Source organism: Leguminivora glycinivorella, chromosome 5 (genome assembly GCF_023078275.1).
Source record: "Leguminivora glycinivorella isolate SPB_JAAS2020 chromosome 5, LegGlyc_1.1, whole genome shotgun sequence".
NCBI lineage: Eukaryota > Metazoa > Arthropoda > Insecta > Lepidoptera > Tortricidae > Leguminivora > Leguminivora glycinivorella.
In genome coordinates this window covers 13,636,242-13,645,526 of record NC_062975.1, presented here as the reverse complement: position 1 = coordinate 13,645,526, position 9,285 = coordinate 13,636,242, and positions in this window count along the sequence as shown.

The following is a 9,285-nucleotide window of genomic DNA, read 5'->3' as shown; positions in this document are numbered from 1 at the left end:
ACATACATTTTAATAAAAATAAATTCCCAACTACAAATTTTTTGGAGAACTTTTTAAAAATCGATCTTACATCGTACCGACGAAATGTATATTATTAAGTTACAGGATTATATACAAAAAAACTTCATTATTAACCCAAAAAGTTTACAAGCCGCCTAAATAAAGTTTAAAAAGTCAGTTTACCCCTCCTAAATTATGTACGCAATCAGTTCAAAGCTAAACTGCCCATACGTCCTGTCGATTAACCTCAACATTTTCGGGTTACGCAAGTTTGATTGCATAATTACTTATTTATTAACGAGACAGGTCAAAGCGTTAAGTCACGGTGTTACCGTAAGTTTTTGATACGGTACTCGATAACGAAAACGTCACGGAAAGTATTAATTGTATGGAGAAGGTGAACTGCGCCCTAAAACGGTTACTAAACCTAAAAACATCATTTTACATGATGTTTCCTCAATCAAGAAAAGTATCAAAACCCAGTAGTCGCACAGGTCCTCTAATTGAGACGTCAAAGTCATGTTACCCGCAATATCGCTGTTTCATGTGTATGAGAGAGAAATCGGTAATACTGCAACTGGAGCGCTACGAAGCGCGGCTTGGATCGCTACGGCTCGCTACGAGGGAAATCTGTTGATCAATATGTATGCTGTGATCAATGTGATCACCCCTTGTTATCATATCATAATTGTGTGTGCACTGTACGGTATTAGATAAAGAGTAAAGTGCTCATAGGAGTTATAATTATAGTTAACATTACAATAAATAATTAAAAGATTTAAATTTTCGTCAATAATTATTTCTGAACTTGCATCCATATTCTGTTCGTTCATGAGTTTCATTTAAGTTTAACGTCCTGTACGTTACAGATTTGAGGATCTTCAAATAAAGTCTACTACATACACCGATGAGTACAGTCGTAGTGCTAGGTCGTAGCCGATATGAAGGGGAAATCCATGCGTATGTGCGAGCGAGAAAATCTTCGGTGAATGGGTTAAAAAGTGACGGAAATATTGAGAAAAGGTTGAAATAGATGTCATTATAAAAACAGTCTCTTCATCTTACGTGACTCATGTCCGATACATATTTTTAGAAGACTAAACGACATTCTATGAGGTATAATAATGTGCAAACGATCATTAAATGATATGACTGTGTCTCGATCTTATTCAAACCTATAGTATCGTAAGATTATCTTAAATGACGAATCCCGATTTGCCAGTTATTGAAATTTCCGTGTCAGTTAGTCCGTTATCACATTATCCGATCCGATATCAGATGGAAGATTTCAATGGAAAAAAATCAAGATGGCACCTGTAATGTGTGGGCTATCGGTCCGACATCCGATATCGGATCGGATAATGGTGAAAACGCACTTAATTACTTTCAGGCCCCGTAGCCGAATGGCATTTCTACGACGCGAAACGAAAACTAAACGCCGCGAAAGCTAGTCTGGCTCTGTCGCGCCAATACGCAAGAGCAATAGAGATAGATATCTACTAGCGCTTCGTTAGCGTTTGTACATTCGGCTACGCACGCAGGTTACGGCGGTAAGCATGCGTTGTTAGCCGAGCATGTGTTTTTTGTCCACTTATTAAAAATGTGATATTTTTGATAAATTGTGTCAGAATCACAAATTTTTCCATTCCCAATTGGTAAAAAAGTGTCCATGCGTTACCATTTTCCATATAGTTTGTTTAGAGTAACAAAAAAACTTTATTTAACAAATTTCTTCTCCTATTGAGATATAAAATTACTCGTGATTCTGAGTAGAACTGACCTAAAATACAGTAAAAATATCAACATAAAAAATAGACAAAAAAAAAAGGTTTAGTCTCGTTACTGGAGAGTCCTTGCTGAAGACCGGATCGAATCCAGTCTCGGCCAATGGAGGCTCCACTGCTTGTACGGAATGTACGGCGGTTGGTCATGGGATTGGATATGATAAGAAAAGTCTGTAAAAGGACATAAACGCGTTACAATAGGCTACTAGACTCATTCATTTCGAATTTGGTACAGTAAATAATTTGTCTTTGTAATATTTGACATAAAAAAACAATATTTATAGATTTTTGGTACAAAAAATGTATTTTGACTACGTATTTTCGATTTAAAAAGTGTGTAATTTTTTATTTAAAGTCAGTGCGAGCAAGACGCACTTTATTTGAAAATAAGTTTGGGTGGATAAAACTAGACTATTAAAGTAGTCTAGAGTGGTCCGCATGGTCCTATGGCTAGCGAATTTTATATTCTACACAGCTTTTCTAATACTGTGGTGAATTAAAGTAAACTTATGTGATAAAAATCACTTTTTTTAAGGCTCGGCGGGTTGACCGTCCCCACGCGTTGAGTACGGAAAGACCATCTAGCGCTCGTTGTCGCGTAATTTCATATGGAAATAAGTATCAAAATCATGTTCATTGTTATATTCTGTAATAACAGGGAGTAATGTGATAGATATTAAAACAAATAACGTAGATATTTTCAACATATCAGCATTTTTCTATTTATAAGGCGAGACCGTCATAATTAAGTCCCGAAAATGAGGTTGATAAACTTCTTTTTTCAGGTCCAGACAAAAGCAAAGCCGAAAGTTATAATTACTTATAAGTCTTACCTACAACACCCGTATAAACTCGACTTATTTCCCATAAAGCCTAAAAAAGGTGCCTTACTCTTATATATCTGCCGGTCTTTCCGACTAGGCACAATTTCGAAGTTACATATTTCAGGACATAAAACAATAAATTGAACGCGTTTTAAGAGCATTAATTGTACTAGACAGGAAGTACGATTATTAAACTAACACGTTACATACATAATGCACAAATATTTCAACTGCTTCTATTTAATTTAAATTTTATGCGTAACCTTCTTGAACTCGATGGTCGAGTTCGAAACACACCAAACCGCTGTCAGCGATGAAGTGACGTCATCGAATTCGAACCTTACTGCATGTCAAAACAACCACTGACATATTGAAATTTATGCCTTCATAATTAAAAAGTCAGAAAATGTTGTTTTCGACTATAGATAGTCTATAGATTAACATGACTGTGTTGTTTTCACCTGATTACGTAAAAGTATACTTTAAATAGATAAATAGTATTTTATACAATCGTGATATAATACAAAGCTTTTCAGTCGAGTACCATGTTTAGGCCACGAAGCTTGCTGAGTGGCCTAATAGTAAGGTACGAGAGTGAAAAGCTTTAATTATATCACTATTGTATAAAATACTTTTTCTACGAGTCATCATCTTCATCATCAATGGACGGAAATATCATCATTCATGCAAGTTAAAATTAATGTTAATAGAGTCGTTCACCGTTGTATCAACACAACATCGAATTACCTAGCAACCAATTGTTTGTAATAACCGTCTCTGATTGGCCGATAACGCGACAGATAAAAAAAATGTGTTTCAGATGCAGGAAAATTTGCCAGGTATCGCAAATTAGTATAGAAATTGTATGAAGTTCTATTTTTGAAATTATTACAGTTAACTGAAGTCAACTATAATGAGCTTATTATAATAGAGTCGGAACTGCCATAGAGTATCCAACACTGAAAAGTTAGCACTTATAGTTTAGTCTGTGGTGTCCTAATTGACAGATTACAGTCGACAAGTAGAAAAAATATTTTTTGCTGTTTTTAGTCATAATAAAATATGGTAATATTTTATTTCGGTTAATTGGACAGTGCTTAATCATATAAGACAGACTTTAAAAAAGTGTCAAGTAGCCTATTAGAAGAACATACCATTCACATTCCACAAACATTCACATTTTGTCATAGGCAAGTTTACTCCTTTATGCCACAACGGTAGCAAACAAGCAAATAGCCCACCTGAACAAAAAACGTACTACAGACAACTACGAACGCCTGCAACAATGACATAAATTGTAATTTATTGAAAAATTAAAAAAAAAATGAAAATGAAATATTTATTTTTCAAGTAGGCATATTACAATGCGCATATGAACGTCAAATAAAGCTACGCCGGCTCTAACCCTACGCCTCAGCCTCGAGAAGATTTCAGTCCCCCCTCAGTTGGGAGGGGGGTATCCACTATGGGACCGGCAAGAAACTCGGCGGGCAACTTCTTTTCAAAACATTACATCTTATAATTAACATGCATTAAATAACAAGATACAATTTAACATGCAAAAGTATTCATCAATCAATACTATATTACTATTATTTGTTTTTATTTATATTACATCTTACAAATAATGTTTTGAGATGTAGGTACCTAATTTGAATACCTAGTGTAAAGTAACTTGTATACATATACACCGTGTTTTTATTGAATTCCGCTAACTTCGGCATATTGTTAGGTCCATTGATTGGAAACAGAATGGCATAATTAGTTTTCTTAAATTCGTAAAATTAAAAAAAACCATATACCTGCAATAGATGTTACATCAATTGCTGTTGAGAAACCGGCTTTACAATTAACTCTACGAAGTGAGTGTCAAAACTATGACATGTCAATTTCATATCGAACACACAAAGCCCGTTAAACCCCAATAAATTATTTATTTCACAAAAAAATTACAACATAAGTTTGCTTTTCTGTACAAAAATATAAAAAATCCCATCATGGTCGTTATATCATATCACACTTTACCTTTAGGTATATCTTTGGTTTAACATATTGCCTATCGAATATATAAAACCTAGGCGCAACATCAAAAGTGCCCGATATAAGGGTAAAAATCCCACTGCATACAGACAAGACCCTCATGCATTGTACGACTATGAAGTGTACTTATATCTGGTGTTCGAGGAAGCCCCTCAGTGCGGAGACGGCTCCGCTGGGAGGCTATTGATCGTCATCCGTCGTCAGCGACGAGGCGCCTATTGATTCGCCGCAATCTGCATGATAACCCGCCTGGCTTCTCTACTTACACAATATATTAGACGAGAACATTATCGTTTCATGCTGATAGGCGTGCAATCGTGCATAGTATGTCGTCTTTTAGATGGGAAAAATAATGCGGGAATTTTATAGGCATCTTATTTGTAGGTAAATTTTAAAAATATTACACAATACATTTTTTTTTCAGACTAAATTGCGAAACGTACATATTGCGCATTCATATGTAGCTTTAGGGTATATACCTATACCTACAGTCCCCTACGATAACATCGCACAAAAATAAGGCCGAAAAAAATCTAACACAGTCTTATATAGAGCCATAAGAGCGTGTCAGATATTTAATATTTATGCAGCCTTCATTACTGCACATACTTGATATTAGTAGTCGAGTGATTGCAAAAAAGTATCCCGATATTATGATTATTATGAAGCTATGACAGTAATTAATAGAATACGACAGATGATGATGATTCTTCAATGCAAATGTCACACACTTATGGCTCAGATAAACTAAAAATCGGCCCCTGTTCATTAGGTCCTTTTCTCACTCTCACTGAGCGTAATTGTGCCCACACTGGGTGCAACACCAATTCAAGTCAAGAGTGAATATATAGGCTGTTACTGAACCAGTGAGCTACAACCTCGGCCTTGTCGTCACTTTCCATCAGGTGCGACTAAGGTCAATCACGGGCCAGTTTATAATAAAATAAAAAAATAAATAAAAAAAAACACGTATAACATTTATGGCAGCCACTGTAGTGTGGGAGCGCCATAAGGGATTTTTCGCACTATGTCTAATCCGAATGAGGAGAATAGATTACTAGAGTGCGTAAATTACAATAGAAATTAGAACCAACTACTTACGGACCATATTTTCACGGGTTTGGATTATTTGGGATCTAGTGTGAAATAATCCAGGTCTCTTGAAAGCAAGAGTAAATAGGTAGGTATCTCATGGGTAAGCGTGCTCCACATTAGACCGCATCATCACTTACCATCAGGTGTGATCGTTTTTTTTTTTATACCACGTCGGTGGCAAACAGGTATACGGCCCGCCTGATGGAAAGCGGTCACCGTAATCTATGGACGCCTGCAACTCGTCAATGCGCGTTCATTAGAAAGTACCTATTCATACTGTAGTTCATCGGGAATACTTCGACAAAAAAGCGTTCGTGGGAGGAAATTTCTCTGAAAGCGCACGGGGCGACCAATTAATGGATGAGCGCCCTGTCGATATTCAAACCCTGGCGAGATATTCAAACTAAAAAAAACCGCTACAAGCGAGCGCGAAATTAATGTGCGTTCTTGAGCCGCGAATTGTGTATTGTGTATTGTGTATCACATTTTGATTGTGTATTTATAAAATAACGCATAGGTAGGTATTATTTTAGAAATCATAATCATAACACGAACTCTAACTTAACAATATAGTTTAATCTCACTAAACTACATAGCGGTGAAAATTAAATTTCGCCACCAACGAAGAAATAGCAATTAAGTAACAAAACTTTTTTAATTAAAGTTTACTGTACACAAGAGAGGATTCTGTCATAACAGGAGTAAGTGCAGTCAACCAATTGGAACCCTAGGCCACTCTACAACCATGTCAAAATGACAAGCAGTAAGAAATTTCCACGGAAGTATGAGATTTCTTACAATCTGTCTTACAATCATTTTATCCACTAGTGGTTAAAATAATTTGACCTTGAATATAGTCAAATTAACTGCTTTAAAATTGATAAAAGTAGGTGAATCTAGTAATGAAGATGACTAACCACCTGTGGAACTACTGGAAGCAGTGATAAACGCATTTTGACGTGATAACGTCTAATAACTCGTTACTACGGGCAGCATGCACGAAAAAGATGACGTCATTGTCCCGTTTCGCAATATAGTTTTTGCGCCATCTATTGGCGCGCGTTGGAACTAAGCGGCTGATCGATGCGCTCGGTATGGTTATAGCGTGTGGCCTGAGTAAAGCACCACAGCTGGGACAGATGGCGCGCCCGTGTGTTGTTCTCGTTAAGCTGAGTTTAGACCAGCAAGTTATTGCTGCAAGTTTTGAGACGCAACTATAGGTAAGAGTGAGTGGCAAATATCTGCATCTCTTTCTAGCATATACTTCTGTCTCAAAACTTGCAGCAGCGCCGCAGAGATGGGCAAATCGTAATCGATTCCGGATTACACGATTACTTGATTTTACTTTGTAATCCACTACTGGGTGTCAGATTACTTGTAATGTAATCAAGTGAAGCTAGGAACACACTACGCGGACGTCCGTCGTGAATCGACCGCGGACGGGAATCTGGACAATGACATTACACATAACCGTGCAAACTATCGGTCGACGGACGCGGACGTGGCCTTGAGCGCACGGACGTCCGATCGAAATCTGGCTCTCTGGATGTTTTGTTCCGTGCACACTGATAGGTCGCGGTCGCGGTCGTTTTACGACGGACGTCCGCGTAGTATGTTCCTAGCTTCAAACGGTAAATTACCATTACATATAAAGGAATCACTAATCATCTATACAATAATTACTATTACCAATAATTCGGAATCATAGTCGATTCAAAATAACTGAAATTATTGACTTGATTACTTTCAGATTACAAATATGTAGTACCTCAGATTGCTGACTGTCACTTTGACACAAAAGTCATCATGGGTGTCGTAAAATAGGTTTTAGGGGGTGCTGATTCCAAAATTAATGACCAATTTGGAATCTGACATTGCTGACTGTCACTTTGACACAAAAGTCGTCATGGGTGTCGTAAAATAGGTTTTAGGGGGTGCTGATTCCAAAATGAATGACCAATGTGGAATCTGACATTGCTGACTGTCACTTTGACACAAAAGTCGTCATGGGTGTCGTAAAATAGGTTTTAGGGGGTGCTGATTCCAAAATTAATGACCAATTTGGAATCTGACATTGCTGACTGTCACTTTGACACAAAAGTCGTCATGGGTATCGTAAAATAGGTTTTAGGGGGTGCTGATTCCAAAATGAATGACCAATGTGGAATCTGACATTGCTGACTGTCACTTTGACACAAAAGTCGTCATGGGTGTCGTAAAATAGGTTTTAGGGAGTGCTGATTCCAAAATTAATGAACAATGTGGAATCTGACATTGCTGACTGTCACTTTGACACAAAAGTCGTCATGGGTGTCGTAAAATAGGTTTTAGGGGGTGCTGATTCCAAAATTAATGACCAATTTGGAATCTGACATTGCTGACTGTCACTTTGACACAAAAGTCGTCATGGGTATCGTAAAATAGGTTTTAGGGGGTGCTGATTAAAAAATGAATGACCAATGTGGAATCTGACATTGCTGACTGTCACTTTGACACAAAAGTCGTCATGGGTGTCGTAAAATAGGTTTTAGGGAGTGCTGATTCCAAAATTAATGAACAATGTGGAATCTGACATTGCTGACTGTCACTTTGACACAAAAGTCGTCATGTTGTGATGTTGTGTAGGTAAATTACATATTTAATGATATTGAGATTCATATTATCTTTTTCTTCTGTGACAATTTGATATGTTTTCTCTGAAGAAGAACGACGTATTATTAAGCAATAATATAATTTATTGAAATTAATTTCCATAGAGTACCTAGTCTGTTCATATTCTTTGATGAATACTTTTGCATGTTAAATTGTATCTTGTTATTTAATGCATGTTAGTTATAAGATGTAATGTTTTGAAAAGAAGTTGCCCGCCGAGTTTCTTGCCGGTCCCATAGTGGATACCCCCCTCCCAACTGAGGGGGGACTGAAATCTTCTCGAGGCTGAGGCGTAGGGTTAGAGCCGGCGTAGCTTTATTTGACGTTCATATGCGCATTGTAATATGCCTACTTGAAAAATAAATATTTCATTTTCATTTTCATTTTCATTTTCATGGGTGTCGTAAAATAGGTTTTAGGGGGTGCTGATTCCAAAATTAATGAACAATGTGGAATCTGACATTGCTGACTGTCACTTTGACACAAAAGTCGTCATGTGTGTCGTAAAATAGGTTTTAGGGGGTGCTGATTCCAAAATTAATAACCAATTTGGAATCTGACATTGCTGACTGTCACTTTGACACAAAAGTCGTCACGGGTGTCGTAAAATGGGTTTCAGAGGGTGCTGATTCCAAAATTAATGAACAATGTGGAATCTGACATTGCTGACTGTCACTTTGACACAAAAGTCATCATGGGTTTGTTATATAAACTTTTTCTTCTCCATTAATATTTACTGAGATATTAGGGTTCTAAGATTAGTAAATGGCACTAGCACTTTAATAAAATTAACGCGTGTCTCGCAAACGGTCTAGGATACAAAATGACGACTTTTATATAGGTATAAGTTAGGTTCGTTAGGTATCTTCAAACGGCCGAAGGCTCCTATT